Raw genomic sequence first — 19,553 nt, 5'->3', positions numbered from 1 at the left:
GATAACAGCAAATTGAGTTTATACTTTAGTTCTATGGAACTACACTATAAGCTATAATAAATCGAACTAGTGAATATTGTAGCCTCTAAGAGGGGTTAAAAAAATTAAATGATTAAAAATATAAAAATTTAAAGCACCTGCTTTCCCTAGAATAAAAAGTAAATACATGAGCAATAAAAAAAAAAAAGAAAAACTATACATCATGGGCATCTGAAAACGCCCATACTATTAAAATATAAAAATATTTATCCCATACAAATGGGATAAATGGTGTTATGGATAAAAAAACTCAAATGGCTGATTCGCCATTTTTTCATCTCTTCACTTACCTAAAAATTGAATAAAGTTGCTTCAATGCATTTAGGGATGTGGTCCTGGTCAAGACAATCTCCTGAACTCCAAACTTAATGTCAGAATGGGAAAGAAAGGTGATTTAAGCACTTTTGAGCGTGGCATGGTTGTTGGTGCCGGACGGGCCGGTCTGAGTATTTCACAATCTGCTCAGTTACTGGGATTTTCACGCACAACCATCTCTAGGGTTTACAAAGAATGGTGTGAAAAGGGAAAAACATCCAGTATGCGGCAGTCCTGTGGGCAAAAATGCCTTGTGGATGCTAGAGGTCAGAGGAGAATGGGCCGACTGATTCAAGCTGATAGAAGAGCAACGTTGACTGAAATAACCACTCGTTACAACCGAGGTATGCAGCAAAGCATTTGTGAAGCCACAACACGCACAACCTTGAGGCGGATGGGCTACAACAGCAGAAGACCCCACCGGGTACCACTCATCTCCACTACAAATAGGAAAAAGAGGCTACAATTTGCACGAGCTCACCAAAATTGGACTGTTGAAGACTGGAAAAATGTTGCCTGGTCTGATGAGTCTCGATTTCTGTTGAGACATTCAAATGGTAGAGTCCGAATTTGGCGTAAACAGAATGAGAACATGTATCCATCCTCTGATGGCTACTTCCAGCAGGATAATGCACCATGTCACAAAGCTTGAATCATTTCAAATTGGTTTCTTGAACATGACAATGAGTTCACTGTACTAAAATGGCCCCCACAGTCACCAGATCTCAACCCAATAGAGCATCTTTGGGATGTGGTGGAACGGGAGCTTGGTGCCCTGGATGTGCATCCCTCAAATCTCCATTAACTGCAAGATGCTATCCTATCGATATGGGCCAACATTTCTAAAGAATGCTATCAGCACCTTGTTGAATCAATGCCACGTAGAATTAAGGCAGTTCTGAAGGCAAAAGGGGGTCCAACACCGTATTAGTATGGTGTTCCTAATAATTCTTTAGGTGAGTGTATATATAAACTACAGATCGTCCTGCAGTTAGGGGGTCACAATATTGCGATTTACAAAAACAAATACATATGAGGTATCGTTGTAATCGTAATGACCCAGAGAATAAAGGACACAGGTCAGTTTTGCTTCATAAAGAACGCTGTAAGGACAAAACCCATAAAACTGTTGTGGAATCGCATTTTCTTCCCATTTCCACCCCACTGCTTCCCACTACATTGTATGCCATATTAAATAGGGTCATTAGAAAGTACAATTTGTCTCGCAAAGAGCAAGCCCTCATACGGCTATATGAATGGAAAAATAATAAAGTTGGCTCCGTAAAGGAAAGAAAAAGTTAAATGAAAACCAAAAAAAACTCCAGTATCCAGGGGGTTTAAATAATTGTGGATTTTCTGCTTTTCTTGGATCCCACCCAAAGAAAATGTATAAAAATTAGCCAGTACATTATGTCTGTATCCTGAAATGGCCATAAAAATGACTCTCTAAGAATTCGGCGACAAACATGATTTGTTTTCGCATATAAAAAGTGTAAACTTGCTAAAAGAAGCACATACGTGGTTTCGCAGCATTTGTACTGACTGTAGAATAGACTTGCGCTACATGCACACAAATTTTAGGGCTCCGTGCCGCGGTCCGCAATGCACGGCCACAGACCATGGGGCAGCCGAATGCGGATTGCGGACCCATTCACTTGAATGTGGTCCGCGATCCGCATCCGACTTGCTTGCGGTGCGGAGGCACGGCCAGAAACCCCACGGAAGCACTTCGTAGTTGTAACTGATACTTACGCGATTACAACCACTGAAATCATCATTACAGATAGTACGCTCCTGGGAGTCATCTTGAGGTTGCTCTTTGGCTGTTGTAAAAATCTCTCTCTCTCTCATGACTTTCTTTCTGTAAAGATTTTTAGAGGCGGGTCTTTTTGAAAAATGAAACTTATCCAAGAAACAGCACCTAATGACTGCTGCATGATTCATGTGTGTGTAATGCTGGTTTACTTAGTTATCAGATGTTCCTCCCATTCAGGCAGATGGTGGAGAGAGGATGTAAATGAAAGTAAGGTGGAGGAACTGGTTTCCTCATTGGTAAAATCCCTTAAGGCTTGGGCCAATTTATCGTAAAAGTGACAAAAAAAGTCTGCCCATTTTTTAGAAAAAAAGGTTGGGTGTGATGAAATTTTTTAATTTTCTATACCAGAAAACTGGCATTGAGCTTATATCCCCGCTATATATTTACATGTTTAATACCAGAGAATTGCAGGAATACACATATACTTTTTAATATTTTTGCAGATCATTTACTCTACTTATCTTGTACTGCTTTCTAATAATATTAGATGAATGGATTCCTGTGACTGCTGCAGTTAAGCTTACCATACACTTAAAGGGAACCCGTCCCCAGCGACCATCCTATCACTATTTGCATTGACCAGTATCTGTTTTACTTTTGTTGAACTATGGCTTCGTTCCAGAGTTCTGATACTTTTTCTTAATTTGCAAATTAGGCCTTTGTGCAATCAAGGTGTCACCATTGCTCTTGTTCCACCCAAGCTCCGCTCCTTTCTGTGGCCCTCCCCTTCTGGGCTGCTTGCCATTGCCTGGCCCTGTCAATCAAAGCAGCAAGTAAGAAGCTAGACACAGAATGGAGTGAAGCTTGGGTGCAACAAGGGCAATGCTGACTCCCTTATTGCACCAAAGGGCTAATTTGCATATTAGGAAAAAGGTATCATAACTGAAGAATGGAGCCGCAGGTCAACAAAATAAAAACAGCGTTTTAGTCAGGAGAACCACAGCTTGGAAGCAGTTTGGTAAGGAGGTTGTTGGTGAGAGATTCCTTTTAAGATATTTTCACCTCTTCCCCACAAAATGTGAGTAAGGTTACTTTCACGTATGCGATTTCCTTTCCGGTTTTGAGATCCAGCAGAGGATCCCAAAACAGGAGGAAAACGCTTCAGGTTTGTCCCCATTTATTGTCAATGGGGACAAAACTAAACAAACCGGAACAGGGCTCCAGATGGCGACCAAAATGGTCGCCAATGCGACTTAGAATTTACAAATGGCGACAAGACTTTTTAGTCTTGTCGCCATTTGCGACTAGACCCGCCGCCGCAGCTCTGCTCAATACAGCGGCGGGCACAGGAGATGATAGTTCTCAGCAGCGCAGGAGGAGTCTCTCCCTCCCCCCTGTGCTGCTGCCCCCGCCGCTGCCAATAAGAAGAGGCAGGAGGAGGAGGGGAGGGGCTGTGGCCACTGCGCCACCAATGAAGAAAACTGACCTGTAATACAAATACAGGAGGCGGGTGCCGGAATCAAATAGCCGGCACCCGACCTCTATGACAGGGAGCTGCGATCAGCTGCAGTTGAGTTAACCCTTCAGGTGCGGTACCTGAGGGGTTAATTGTAGCTGATCGCAGCCGGCTATTTGATTCCAGCACCCGCCTCCTGTATTCGTATAAGAAACGTTGGTGGCACAGTGCGCCGCCCCCCCCCCCAGTATAATAAACATTGGTGGCACAGTGGGAAGTGCCAATGAGGGTTAAAAATAATAAAAGAAAATTAACTCACCTCCTCCAGTTGATCGCGTAGCTGCCGGTCTCCTGTTCTTACTTCTTTCTTCAGGACCTGTGGTGACGTCACTGAGCTCATCACATGGCCCATTACCATGGTGATGGATCATGTGATGAGCACAGTGATGTCACCACAGGTCCTGAATAAAGAAGTAAGAACAGGAGACCGGCAGCTACGCGATCAACTGGAGGAGGTGAGTAAATTATTTTTTTATTTTTTAACCCTCATTGGCACTGCCCACTGCGCCACCAATGTTTATTATATTGGGGGGGCGGGGGGGCACACTGCGCCACCAATGTTTATTATATTGAGGGGGGGCGCACTGCGCCACCAATGTTTATTATACTGGGGTGATGGGGGGGGGCGCACTGCGCCACCAATGTTTATTATTTTGAGGGGGGGCGCACTGCGCCACGAATGTTTATTATATTGAGGGGGGCGCACTGCGCCACCAATGTTTATTATACTGGGGTGGTGGGGGGGCGCACTGCGCCACCAATGTTTATTATATTGGGGTGATGGGGGGGCGCACTGCGCCACCAATGTTTATTATACTGGGGTGATGGGGGGGCGCACTGCGCCACCAATGTTTATTATTTTGGGGTGATGGGGGGGCGCACTGCGCCACCAATGTTTATTATACTGGGGTGATGGGGGGGCGCACTGCGCCACCAATGTTTATTATATTGCGGCGATGGGGGGGGCGCACAGTGCCACTAATGTTTATTATACTGGGGTGTTGGGGGGGGCGCACTGCGCCACCAATGTTTATTATACTGGGGTGTTGGGGGGGCGCACTGCGCCACCAATGTTTATTATACTGGGGTGATGGGGGGGCGCACTGCGCCACCAATGTTTATTATATTGGGGTGATGGAGGGGTGCACTGCGCCACCAATGTTTATTATACCGGGGTGATGGGGGGGCGCACTGCGCCACCAATGTTTATTATACTGGGGTGTTGGGGGGGCGCACTGCGCCACCAATGTTTATTATACTGGGGTGATGGGGGGGCGCACTGCGCCACCAATGTTTATTATACTGGGGTGTTGGGGGGGAGCACTGCGCCACCAATGTTTATTATACTGGGGTGTTGGGGGGGCGCACTGCGCCACCAATGTTTATTATATTGACCTTCTACTATGCAGTCTGTATTCAGAATGCTATTATTTTCCCTTATAACCATGTTATAAGGGAAAATAATACAGTGAATAGACTTTCATCCTAGCAACCATGCGTGAAAATCGCTCCGCATCCGCACTTGCTTGTGATTTTCACACAGCCCCATTAACTTCTATGGGGCCTGCGTTGCGTGAAAAACGCACAACAGAGCATGCTGCGATTTTCACGCAACGCACAAGTGATGTGTGAAAATCACCGCTCATGTGCACAGCTCCATAGAAGTGAATGGGTCCGGATTTAGTGCGGGTGCATTCCGGTATTTTGAATGCCGGATCTGGCACTAATACATTCCTATGGGGAAAAATGCTGGATCCGGCATTCAGGCAAATCTTCATTTTTTTTTCGCCGGAGATAAAACCGTAGCATGCTGCGGTTTTATCTTTTGCCTGATCAGTCAAAATGACTGAACTGAAGACATCCTGATGCATCCTGAACGGATTACTCTCCATTCAGAATGCATGGGGATGTGCCTGATCAGTTCTTTTCCGGTATTGAGCCCCTGTGACGGAACTCAGTGCCGGAAAAGAAAAATGCTAGTGTGAAAGTACCCTAAAATATTAAGTTTAAATCCCCCCTTTCCCAATTTTACATATAAAATATATAAACAATAAATAAATAAACATATTACATAGCGCTGTCCAAACTATTAAATTATTCAAAAATATCTCCTATGCGGTGAGCATTCGCCATTTTTTAGTCACCTTGTCACCCCAAAAAATAGCATAGGACTGTTCTATTATGGGCCGAATGTTTCATAAAATGCGAAATGCACGCAGCTTTTTTGGGTGTTTTTTTTTTTTTTTTTCGCGTTATTGAGTATCGCAATACTTTTTTATGGTGACGAAAGCGAATCAAAATTTTGGTTTCAAAACAACCCTACGCCGATCTGATCGGCGTAGCGTTGTCACAATACCAAAATTTTGATTCTGTTTCGGTTTGGCGACTAAAAATTTGATTTGGCGACTAAATTTTTCAGTTCAGGAGCCAATGGCTACTAGGTATTTTTTTTAGGCTGGAGCACTGCGGAAGAGTGTGCAGCAGAATGCATTCTGTTCCTGTTTGTTACATTAGTGTTTTTGTGCCCGGCATGGGAAACTGAACAAGCCGGATCCGGCACCAACAACCATGTAAGTCAAGGATGCCGGATCAATTTTTTTTTAGACACAAAAAAACGTAATGTAATGCTTTTAGTTTTGAATCCGGTTTCTTAATTTTTGATACAACCGGATCTGTTCTGAACGGTCGCAGCCAGTTATACTATTCAAACGGAAGCTTTTTGCGGCGGATTTGAGATCCCCTGCCAGATCTCAAAACCGGATAGCATAAATGCTTATATGAAAGTTGCCTAAAATAGAAAACCAGCAGAACTTGTATTGCCAGGCCCACTACATTTCTGAAGTTCGGTACATGCTGGTCAGATCTGCTGTGTCTTTGCACCGCACAGGCTGATCTTGATTTCCCTGTTGATCGTTGTGTGAGCATCCTGATCTACACTGATTGGAAAACGCCTGGAGCTTCTAGGCAATGTGTGATGTTTTGCCGAGTGGTTTGTTTCCTGGAAAATTCATTTACAGTTTTGCGACATACATCTGTAAGGTGGTACAGTGGGTATATGGTATTTGAGGGGACCACAATATTAAAAAAGGATCCCTTAATGTGTCTATTTTACTGCATGTATAACACACCTATTAAAGAGGCCGGGCAATGTTATGATGTCAGGAGGACAAATACATAATTACTGAACCAAATAAGTATTGAACGCCTCCACACATAAGAATATTACAAAACTATAATTTATTGGAAATTATACCATGAAAAATCTGCAGCAGCAGAATATAATTCATAAGATTGTTACCTAAACAATACTTTATTGAAAAATGATATCAGAAAAATACAACAACATCATTTTAAGTCATAAAATAGGCAGCAGATAAGAACGAGCAAGAGAGGACTAATAGACCCAGAGCTTATACTCTGTCCCTCCCAAAACTTTGTGCAGTACTGCGATCACATGACCGCTACGTTTGCGGTCATGTGATGATCACGAGGGAGGTCAGGTGACCGTGACGCCGCTAGGATAGCGCAATGTTCGGCACCTGACATTATGATGTAGCACTGCTACGTAAACCCAATCGCCATCATGGGCGGAGTTCACGATTAGAGATGCCCACTCCCGATAGATCTATGCCACGCACCGGTCTTCATTTTTATCCAATTTGAGAACTATTTAAGAGGCAGTACATGATCAATACGGCACCCCCGGAAGAAGCCTTAACAGGCGAAACGGCGTTGGGCAGGAGTGGACCGAGGGGCCGACTCACAGCATCTGGTATCACATTTTTTGTATTCATTCCGTTAATTTGCTCTTTCTGTCAGCTTAGGGACTGCCGTACCTAGTTTCGTTGAAACAGGTTTACTTTCATATTGTTTTATATGCTTCCCGCTAGTAGTCTTTCTTTATTTTCTACTTTCTTTTGTCTGTAACCAGAATTTTTGCTGTGGCCGACCCCTCGGTCCCCTTCTGGATCTATTAGTCCTCTCTTGCTTGTTCTTATCTGCTGCCTATTTTATGACTTAAAGGGAATCTGTCACCTGCTTTTAGCCTTTTAAGCTGTGGGAGGTTATTTCAGGATCAGGAGGCGTTCTTGGGATTCAAATTAAGGCGGGCTGGGCACTGCAGGGGGGCGTCACTGGGCTCCAGAGAGGAAAAAAACGCCCCTCTGGGCACCTTGGAGCTTCATTAGCATATCATAAAAAGGGCTTTTTTTTATCAAAATGACAAAACAAAATAAAGTAAATAGGAAATAAGGTACTTTAGTGAACATGGCAATGGTGACAGCTTAAAATGCTAAAAGCAGGTGACAGATTCCCTTTAAATTATGTTGTTTTATTTTTCTGATATCATTTTTCAATAAAGTATTGTTTAGGTAATAATCTTATAAATTATATTCTGCTGCTGCAAATTTTTCATGGTAACATTTCCAATAAATTATAGTTTTGGAATATCCTTATGTGTGGAGGCGTTCAATACTTATTTGGTTTAGTGCATGTATGTAATCTCTGTAATAAAAATTCTTTAGCCATTTTTTCTGTTCCTGTTAATCCTCCCTGACACTTATGAACTGATTGACAACCGAGTGTTGGAGGTGTCCCTGTATTCTATGACACTGTAAGTCAGAAGCGAAAGGGAACAGTCAAATGTTCCATACTTCTAAAAAGAATGTGAAACTTAAAGGAAGCGAAAGGGAACAGTCAAATGTTCCATACTTCTAAAAGGAATGTGAAACTTACAGGAAATGTATCATCAGAAAATGCCCTATTGTTTAAATTATGTTTTTATGTTTTGGTGAGTTTTTTTTTTTTTTTTCTTCCATGCCACCATCTATATAATCCTGCAATTTTCACATCGGCCCCAAGGCATAATAATAGGTCATGATTTTCTGTTCTGTGCAGGTAACTGTTCATTAGCTATTATCATTAGCACTAGGGAAGAGCGAATCGACTTCAGGTGAAACATCCGAAGTCGATTCACATAAAACTTCGTTAGAATACTCCGTACAGTATTAGTGTGTATTGGCTCCTATGAGCCGAATTTATTACGTCGCAAAGTTTCGTGAGACTTTGGGTAATAGCTTCTGAAATTAATTTCCACTGTTAAAAACCTTTTACCGAACGCGAGATCTGTTCCAAACCCGAGTTCGGGAAATGGATTTTGTGGCAAAAATAACCTCGCCACTGGGTTTTGGAGGGGCCTGTTTGCCTCAGGATTATGGTTCATATACTACCTTTAAAGGAGAAGATAGACTAGCCGCACAGCCTAAGGCCTCATGCACACGACCGTATTTTTTTGCGGTCCGCAAAACGGGGTTCCGTTTTCCCGTGATCCGTGACCGTTTTTTCGTCCGTGGGTCTTCCTTGATTTTTGGAGGATCCACGGACATGAAAAAAAAGTCGTTTTGGTGTCCGCCTGGCCGTGCGGAGCCAAACGGATCCGTCCTGAATTACAATGCAAGTCAATGGGGACGGATCCGTTTGACGTTGACACAATATGGTGCCATTTCAAACGGATCCGTCCCCATTGACTTTCAATGTAAAGTCTGGAGTCCCTTTTATACCATCAGATCGGAGTTTTCTCCAATCCGATGGTATATTTTAACTTGAAGCGTCCCCATCACCATGGGAACGCCTCTATGTTAGAATATACTGTCGGATATGAGTTAGATCGTGAAACCTCATTTCCGACAGTATATTCTAACACAGAGGCGTTCTAACACAGAGGCGTTCCTACTTAGAATATACTACAAACTGTGTGCATGACTGCCCCCTGCTGCCTAGCAGCATCCGATCTCTTACAGGGGGCCGTGATCAGCACAATTAACCCCTCAGGTGCCGCACCTGAAGGGGTTAATTGTACTATCATATCCCCCTGTAAGAGATCAGGGCTGCCAGGCAGCAGGGGGCAGACCCCCCCCCCCCCCCTCCCCAGTTTGAATATCATTGGTGGCCAGTGCGGCCCCCCCCCCCCTTCCTCCCTCTATTGTAATAATTTGTTGGTGGCACAGTGTGCGCCCCCCCCCCCTTCCTCCCTCTATTGTAATAATTCGTTGGTGGCACAGTGTGCGCCCCCCCCCCCTTCCTCCCTCTATTGTAATAAATCGTTGGTGGCACAGTGTGCGCCCCCCATTGGCCCCCCCACCCTCTATAGCATTAACAACATTGGTGGCCAGTGTGCGGCCTCCCATCTCCCCCCCCCCCCGATCATTGGTGGCAGCGGGTTACTAGCAATAGTACAATAGTAAAAGATTCATACTTACCTGGGAGCTGCGATGTTCGTGTCAGGCCGGGAGCTCCTCCTACTAGTAAGTGACAGTTCATTTAGCAATGCGCCGCACAGACCTGAGGCTGTCACTTACCAGTAGGTGGAGCTCCCGGCCGGACACGAACATCGCAGCAGCAGCCAGCAGCAGGTAAGTATGAATCTTCTACTATTGTACTATTGCTAAGTAACCATGGCAACCAGGACTGTAGTAGCGTCCCGGTTGCCATGGTTACCGATCGGAGCCCCAGCGATTAAACTGGGACTCCGATCGGAACTCCGCTGCCACCAATGATGGGGGGGGGGGGGGGAGAGATGGGAGGCCGCACACTGGCCACCAATGTTGTTAATGCTATAGAGGGAGGGGGGGCCTATGGGGGGCGCACACTGTGCCACCAACAAATTATTACAATAGAGGGAGGGGGGGGGCCGCACTGGCCACCAATGATATTCAAACTGGGGAGGGGGGGGGAGGGTCTGCCCCCTGCTGCCTGGCAGCCCTGATCTCTTACAGGGGGCCGTGATCAGCACAATTAACCCCTTCAGGTGCCGCACCTGAAGGGGTTAATTGTGCTGATCACGGCCCCCTGTAAGAGATCGGATGCTGCCAGGCAGCAGGGGGCAGTCTTGTACACAGTTTGTAGTGTATTCTAACTAGAAGCGTCCCCATCACCATGGGAACGCTTCTGTGTTAGAATATACTGTCGGTTCTGAGTTTTCACGAAGTGAAAACTCAGCTTTGAGAAAGCTTTTATGCAGACGGATCTTCGGATCCGTCTGTATAAAAACTAACCTACGGCCACGGATCACGGACACGGATGCCAATCTTGTGTGCATCCGTGTTCTTTCACGGACCCATTGACTTGAATGGGTCCGTGAACCGTTGGCCGTGAAAAAAATAGGACAGGTCATATTTTTTTCACGGCCACGAAACACGGCTCACGGATGCGGCTGCCAAACGGTGCATTTTCCGTTTTTTCCACGGACCCATTGAAAGTCAATGGGTCCGCGAAAAAAAACGGAAAACGGCACAACGGCCACGGATGCACACAACGGTCGTGTGCATGAGGCCTAAATCTGTGGAACTGTTTTGGGCAGGAAAGCCATGCTTGCGGTCGGTCAAATATGACTTCCATGGAATTTAGGAACCCTTGCTCGGATCTGGGTGATTTTTGGATATGTTGTTCGCCTAGATCAGAGCTATCCATGGATGTATAATTTATGGGTATATGTGGGGTTTTGAGGTGTTTTCTGTGTTTTGGGAAAAATGGGTGTATTCTGCTTGTGAGTGATTAAGTTATTTCTGTTTGGTAATTGTCTGTGATGCAATGTCCATTGTATTTTGTTGATTGCGTCACAGACAATGCCCATTGTATTTTGTTGATTGCGTCACAGAAAATGCCCATTGTATTTTGTTGATTGCGTCACAGACAGAGGGGGGTGGTTGCTGGGAAGGTTTCAATACTGTAAATGCATGTGATTGGCTAATGTATAAACTGTCGCAGTCTTCCACAAGGTCCCCAGGGGGAGTGTCCGTTGCTGGAAGATCTGCATAAAAGGCTGACATGTAGCCCCATTAAAGAGTTCCTGTTTTACCCTCAACATAGAGCCTCGTCTTATGTGTGGGGAGGCTGTATCTACACTGGGGATTGCTATACAGAGAGGTTCACCCACTGGAGCCTGGAGCCTTTTTGCAGATCCAGGGTGTGGGTAGGAGACAGCGAGACCCCAACCAAGCTGCGGCAGTTTGTGGGGTCTGCAGTGCTTACGGTGTCAAGTGCAGTGCTTGGAGCCCTCGGGAAGCACTAGGAGCATCCATCAACTGAGGTACCCAGTCGGGGTGCCAGGAGTTCCGTTACATTGGTGGTAAGCAGTGGGATGGCGTCCTAGTGAGAGGAGAAGCAGCTCGGAGACACCGTTCGTGGATTTACAAAATTGAGGGGAACGCTTGTCTCCGTACAGCTCCCCTGACTACAGCAATATGGCAACAGTTTGTTCCCGAACAGCGTTCCACTATGAGGAGGAGGATGACCCAGACTGGAAGGAGGCAGCCCAGAAAGGCATCTGGCACAAGGCCCTGAAAGACATACAGCGTTGGCCCCAGTGAGGAGCAGCAGTTGAAGATGCGAGAGGCCCTGCGAATGCCCTTTCTGGGAGAGCAGCCCCTGAGTAAGTGGGTGACAGAACTCGAGAGCCTGGTATGGAAGGAGCTTTGGCTGGATGACGCCTACCAGGCACTCTGGTGGTACTTGATTCGGCACTCCCCCTAGATGGCTGAGCACGACAGACCCGAGGTTGAGGATTACGATGGCCCTGGCCTGTTGTTTGAGGCCTTCGCAGAACCAGTGTTCGGAGATGCTGGAGAGTCCCAGTTCTGAGATATTTATGACTACAGGGAGGGTATGCATGATTGGGCTACAGCGAGAATGGTGAGACAAGACCTGGCATCTCTAGTGACAATGGAGTGGGAACTGGAGCAGGATTACCAATACTTCCTCAGCTCAATTCGGCCCCAATATACACTGCCGGAGAGCTGGGTGGCAGTCCCAGACCTACAACCCTACAGCTGGGAAGACCCGACTGAAGTATCCCCTGCTTCAGTACCAGCTGCGGAGGTAGGGGACTTCATAGAATAGTCCTGGGGGTAACCCCATATGGCAGGTGGAGATGGGACCGAGGTCTCTCCACTGGCCCTACAGGGATGGTGGGCGGTCGGCCCAGATCCCCAACGGCAGCAGGAGTTTCAGGGAGAGGAGAGCATAGTCTCCATTCCCCAGCGGCAGTGTACCTTGCAGGGAGAGGAGACAACCGGTCTCTCTCCCCAACCACAGGGGGACAGCACCCCTAACTCCAATGGTGCAGGGATGCTGGCCGGCCGGTACAGATCCCCAACCAACCCCGCAGGAATGCCAGGAGGAGAAGGTAAGCGATCCCTCCACAGCCGATCCGGAACAAAGTCCTGGGGGTAGGATTTCCTGACCCCATCCCATCGGAAGAGCTGGCATCTGGGCAGAGCGCAGTCGGCCTCTGCCCTCCCCTATCCTTTTGTCCAGAGCCTGACTCCCCACAGGCTACCCCAGCGGAAGAGCTGGCATCTGGGCAGAGCGCAGTCGGCCTCTGCGCTCCCCTATCCAGAGCCTGACTGCCCACAGACTAGCCTAGCTTATGCACTGGCACCAGGGCAGAGTACCGCTGATCCCTGCCCACAAAACAACTTCTACTCCAAGCTAGGGAGCAACACAGAGACCGGGAGTACCAGTTACCAACATAACCTTGGTGGACTCACTGGACAGAGACAGGCTACCAAATTCAACAGGTCCAGTATTTGGTTGTGGGTCGGCTGCCAGACTAACTCGGGTACCGACCGGCGTGAGGTCAGGTATCTGGTTAGTCTTCCCTAGGAGGGGGAGATGTGTGGCGAAAATAACCTTGCCACTGGGTTTCGGAGGGGTCTGTTTGCCAGCCTATTGCATCAGGATTATGGCTCATATACTAACTTTGAAGGAGAAGATAGACTGGCCGCACAGCCTAAATCTGTGGAACTGTTTTGGGCAGGAAAGCCATGCTTGCGGTTGGTTAAATATGACTTCCATGGAATTTAGGAACCCCTGCTCGGATCTGGGTGATTTTTGGATATGTTGTTCGCCCAGATCAGAGCTATCCATGGATGTATAATTTATGGGGATATGTGGGGTTTTGAGGTGTTTTCTGTGTTTTGGGAAAAATGGGTGTATTCTGCTTGTGAGTGATTAAGTTATTTCTGTTTGGTAATTGTCTGTGATGCAATGTCCATTGTATTTTGTTGATTGCGTCACAGACAATGCCCATTGTATTTTGTTGATTGCGTCACAGAAAATGCCCATTGTATTTTGTTGATTGCGTCACAGACAGAGGGGGGTGGTTGCTGGGAAGGTTTCAATACTTTAAATACATTGGCTAATGTATAAACTGTCGCAGTCTTCCACAAGGTCCCCAGGGGGAGTGTCCCTTGCAGAAAGACCTGCATAAAAGGCTGACATGTAGCCCCATTAAAGAGTTCCTGTTTTACCCTCAACATAGAGCCTCGTCTCATGTGTGTGTGGGGGGGGAGGCTGTATCTACACTGGGGATTGCTATACGCTGTATACTCCCCTGGCTCACTGAGCTCTTTTAAGAGCTTGTTCCTGCATCGCTCTCTGAAGGAAGAGAGGTTCACCCACTGGAGCCTTGTCGCAGGTCCAGGGTGGGTAGGAGATGGCGAGACCCCAACCAAGCTGCGGCAGTTTGTGGGGTCTGCAGTGCTTACGGTGTCAAGTGGAGTGCTTGGAGCCCTCGGGAAGCACTAGGAGCATCCATCAACTGAGGTACCCAGTCGGGGTGCCAGGAGATATGTTACCGTTTTTTACAGTACAAATTAATCTATGAAGTTATTACCCGAAGTTTTGCGAGACTTCGCGAAGTAATAACTTCAGTTTATCTGAAGTCAATTCGCTCATCCCTAATTAGCACTGCAGGCAGAATTACAATAACAAGTAACACCTCTGTATAGATAACACATGATCCACTATTCACAATAGGGGATATCACAGTTTTTCTGCTGCCTCCTGACCTCTCCACAGGTCACAAAGCATGCTAGAAATCTCTCTCATAGAAGTCAATGGGGTCAACGCCTGTCCATTGTGTCTATGGCCCAAACCAAGCTAAAACAAACCTTGTAAACCATTAATTGCTCCAATTGCTCTGCTAGATTTATTCCAAGCTGACATCTCAGGAGGGGCATGTCCTTTCTCCTGCAACGGATGGCAGTTAAAGCATGGAACTGGGTGTGTGCTTCCATCTCATTGAGATTTTTGTAAAAGACAGCAGGTGGCGCTATACAGATAGATTTCAATGAATAACTCAGCAGCGGTACTAAATTTTGAATTACATGTAATTGCAAAAGTATTCAGATCCAGGTGCTGGTTTGAAAAATGTAAAATATTTAACATTTTAGGCCTAGTTTTATTTTATTATTGCTTTTTAAATATAGATAGGGATGTGGATTAAAAAAAAAAAAAATCACGAAAAATTCTAATAAAATATGCTTAATATAATACATGATTTAAACAAGAGGTCATTTTCTGATGACTCTTTCCCTTTAAGCTTCTACAAAATTAAGAAAATATTTCATAGTATTAGAGATCGTTAACGTTGCATATTTAAACACTTTAACCACCTCCGGACCACCTAACGCAGATTCGCGTTCCGGAGGTGGCAGCCCTGCGCAGAGTCACGCATATACGCGTCATCTCGCGCGAGCCGAGACTTCCTGTGAACGCGCGCACACAGGCGCGCGCGCCCACAGGAACGGAAGGTAAGAGAGTTGATCTCCAGCCTGCCAGCGGCGATCGTTCGCTGGCAGGCTGGAGATGTGTTTTTTTTAAACCCTAACAGGTATATTAGACGCTGTAACAGCGTCTAATATACCTGCTACCTGGTCCTCTGGTGGTCCCCTTTGTTTGGATCGACCACCAGAGGACACAGGTAGCTCAGTAAAGTAGCACCAAGCACCACTACACTACACTACACCCCCCCCCCGTCACTTATTAACCCCTTATTAGCCCCTGATCACCCCTGATCACCCCATATAGACTCCCTGATCACTCCCCTGTCATTGATCACCCCCCTGTAAAGCTCCATTCAGACGTCCGCATGATTTTTACGGATCCACTGATAGATGGATCGGATCCGCAAAACGCATCCGGACGTCTGAATGAAGCCTTACAGGGGCGTGATCAATGACTGTGGTGATCACCCCATATAGACTCCCTGATCACCCCCCTGTCATTGATTACCCCCCTGTAAAGCTCCATTCAGATGTCCGCATGATTTTTACGGATGCACTGATAGATGGATCGGATCCGCAAAACGCATCCGGACGTCTGAATGAAGCCTTACAGGGGCATGATCAATGACTGTGGTTATCACCCCATATAGACTCCCTGATCACCCCCCTGTCATTGATTACCCCCCTGTAAAGCTCCATTCAGATGTCCGCATGATTTTTACGGATGCACTGATAGATGGATCGGATCCGCAAAACGCATCCGGACGTCTGAATGAAGCCTTACAGGGGCATGATCAATGACTGTGGTTATCACCCCATATAGACTCCCTGATCACCCCCCTGTCATTGATTACACCCCTGTCATTGATCAACCTCCTGTAAAGCTCCATTCAGATGTCCGCATGATTTTTACGGATCCACTGATAGATGGATCGGATCCGCAAAACGCATCCGGACGTCTGAATGAAGCCTTACAGGGGCATGATCAATGACTGTGGTTATCACCCCATATAGACTCCCTGATCACCCCCCTGTCATTGATTACCCCCCTGTAAAGCTCCATTCAGATGTCCGCATGATTTTTACGGATGCACTGATAGATGGATCGGATCCGCAAAACGCATCCGGACGTCTGAATGAAGCCTTACAGGGGCATGATCAATGACTGTGGTTATCACCCCATATAGACTCCCTGATCACCCCCCTGTCATTGATTACACCCCTGTCATTGATCAACCCCCTGTAAAGCTCCATTCAGATGTCCGCATGATTTTTACGGATCCACTGATAGATGGATCGGATCCGCAAAACGCATCCGGACGTCTGAATGAAGCCTTACAGGGGCATGATCAATGACTGTGGTTATCACCCCATATAGACTCCCTGATCACCCCCCTGTCATTGATTACCCCCTTGTAAAGCTCCATTCAGATGTCCGCATGATTTTTACGGATGCACTGATAGATGGATCGGATCCGCAAAACGCATCCGGACGTCTGAATGAAGCCTTACAGGGGCATGATCAATGACTGTGGTTATCACCCCATATAGACTCCCTGATCACCCCCCTGTCATTGATTACCCCCCTGTAAAGCTCCATTCAGATGTCCGCATGATTTTTACGGATGCACTGATAGATGGATCGGATCCGCAAAACGCATACGGACGTCTGAATGAAGCCTTACAGGGGCGTGATCAATGACTGTGGTTATCACCCCTTATAGACTCCCTGATCACCCCCCTGTCATTGATTACACCCCTGTCATTGATCAACCCCCTGTAAAGCTCCATTCAGATGTCCGCATGATTTTTACGGATCCACTGATAGATGGATCGGATCCGCAAAACACATACAGGCGTCTCCCTGGAGCCTTCCAGGGGGGGTGATCAATGACTGTGGTGATCACCCCATATAGACTCCCTGATCACCCCCCTGTCATTGATCACTCCCCCTGTCATTGATCACCCCCCCCTGTCATTGATCACCCATCTGTAAGGCTCCATTCAGACATTTTTTTGGCCCAAGTTAGCGGAATTATTATTTTTTTTTCTTACAAAGTCTCATATTCCACTAACTTGTGTCAAAAAATAAAATCTCACATGAACTCACCATACCCCTCACGAAATCCAAATGCGTAAAATTTTTTAGACATTTATATTCCAGACTTCTTCTCACGCTTTAGGGCCCCTAGAATGCCAGGGCAGTATAAATACCCCACATGTGACCCCATTTCGGAAAGAAGACACCCCCAGGTATTCCGTGAGGGGCATATTGAGTCCATGAAAGATTGAAATTTTTGTCCCAAGTTAGCGGAACGGGAGACTTTGTGAGAAAAAAATTAAAAATATCAATTTCCGCTAACTTGTGCCAAAAAAAAAAAAAATTCTATGAACTCGCCATGCCCCTCATTGAATACCTTGGGGTGTCTTCTTTCCAAAATGGGGTCACATGTGGGGTATTTATACTGCCCTGGCATTCTAGGTGCCCCAAAGCGTGAGAAGAAGTCTGGTATCCAAATGTCTAAAAATGCCCTCCTAAAAGGACTTTGGGCACCTTTGCGCATCTAGGCTGCAAAAAAGTGTCACACATCTGGTATCGCCGTACTCAGGAGAAGTTGGGGAATGTGTTTTGGGGTGTCATTTTACATATACCCATGCTGGGTGAGAGAAATATCATATGGTCAAATATTTGGGCCCCTAGAATGCCAGGGCAGTATAACTACCCCACATGTGACCCCATTTTGGAAAGAAGAGACCCCAAGGTATTCGCTGATGGGCATAGTGAGTTCATGGAAGTTTTTATTTTTTGTCACAAGTTAGTGGAATATGAGACTTTGTATGAAATAAAAAATAATAAAAAAAATCATCATTTTCCACTAACTTGTGACAAAAAATAAATAATTCTAGGAACTTGCCATGCCCCTCACGGAATACCTTGGGGTGTCTTCTTTCCAAAATGGGGTCACTTGTGGGGTAGTTATACTGCCCTAGCATTCTAGGGGCCCAAATGTGTGGTAAGGAGTTTGAAATCAAATTCTGTAAAAAATGACCTGTGAAATCCGAAAGGTGCTCTTTGGAATATGGGCCCCTTTGCCCACCTAGGCTGCAAAAAAGTGTCACACATCTGGTATCTCCGTACTCAGGAGAAGTTGGGAATGTGTTTTGGGGTGTCATTTTACATATACCCATGCTGGGTGAGAGAAATATCTTGGCAAAAGACAACTTTTCCCATTTTTTTATACAAAGTTGGCATTTGACCAAGATATTTATCTCACCCAGCATGGGTATATGTAAAATGACACCCCAAAACACATTCCTCAACTTCTCCTGAATACAGAGATACCAGATGTGTGACACTTTTTTGCAGCCTAGGTGGGCAAAGGGGCCCATATTCCAAAGAGCACCTTTCGGATTTCACAGGTCATTTTTTACAGAATTTGATTTCAAACTCCTTACCACACATTTGGGCCCCTAGAATGCCAGGGCAGTATAACTACCCCACAAGTGACCCCATTTTGGAAAGAAGAGACCCCAAGGTATTTCGTGATGGGCATAGTGAGTTCATAGAAGTTTTTATTTTTTGTCACAAGTTAGTGGAATATGATGCTTTGTAAGAAAAAAAAAAAAATCAGCATTTTCCGCTAACTTGTGACAAAAAATAAAAAGTTCTATGAACTCACTATGCCCATCAGCGAATACCTTAGGGTGTGTACTTTCCGAAATGGGGTCATTTGTGGGGTGTTTGTACTGTCTGGCCATTGTAGAACCTCAGGAAACATGACAGGTGCTCAGAAAGTCAGAGCTGCTTCAAAAAGCGGAAATTCACATTTTTGTACCATAGTTTGTAAACGCTATAACTTTTACCCAAAGCATTTTTTTTTTTTACCCAAACATTTTTTTTTTATCAAAGACATGTAGAACAATAAATTTAGAGCAAAATTTATATATGGATCTCTTTTTTTTTGCAAAATTTTACAACTGAAAGTGAAAAATGTCATTTTTTTGCAAAAAAATTGTTAAATTTCAATTAATAACAAAAAAAGTAAAAATGTCAGCAGCAATGAAATACCACCAAATGAAAGCTCTATTAGTGAGAAGAAAAGGAGGTAAAATTCATTTGGGAGGTAAGTTGCATGACCGAGCAATAAACGGTGAAAGTAGTGTAGGTCAGAAGTGTAAAAAGTGGCCTGGTCTTTCAGGGTGTTTAAGCACTGGGGGCTGAGGTGGTTAATTTCATGTGACATTGATATGCCATACATACATAACTCCATAAAAAGCCTCCTTCATGTTCTCCTAAATCTGTAGATATAACCATTCCACCGCAGTAGGTTATAATGGTTGTGTCCTAACTTGTGTGTTTTTA

At 45.6% G+C, this 19,553-nt stretch overlaps 1 protein-coding gene across 1 annotated transcript in view; it reads left to right on the top strand.

The window, feature by feature from the left end:
• The window catches only part of TMX3 (thioredoxin related transmembrane protein 3), a 99,634-nt gene that overhangs the window by 59,997 nt on the left and 20,084 nt on the right, over positions 1–19,553 (top strand). The window lies entirely within an intron of this gene.

Source organism: Bufo bufo, chromosome 5 (assembly GCF_905171765.1).
Source record: "Bufo bufo chromosome 5, aBufBuf1.1, whole genome shotgun sequence".
Classification (NCBI taxonomy): Eukaryota; Metazoa; Chordata; class Amphibia; order Anura; family Bufonidae; genus Bufo; species Bufo bufo.
The sequence above is the reverse complement of the archived record's forward strand: the minus strand, read 5'-3'. Positions and strand labels throughout refer to the sequence as shown.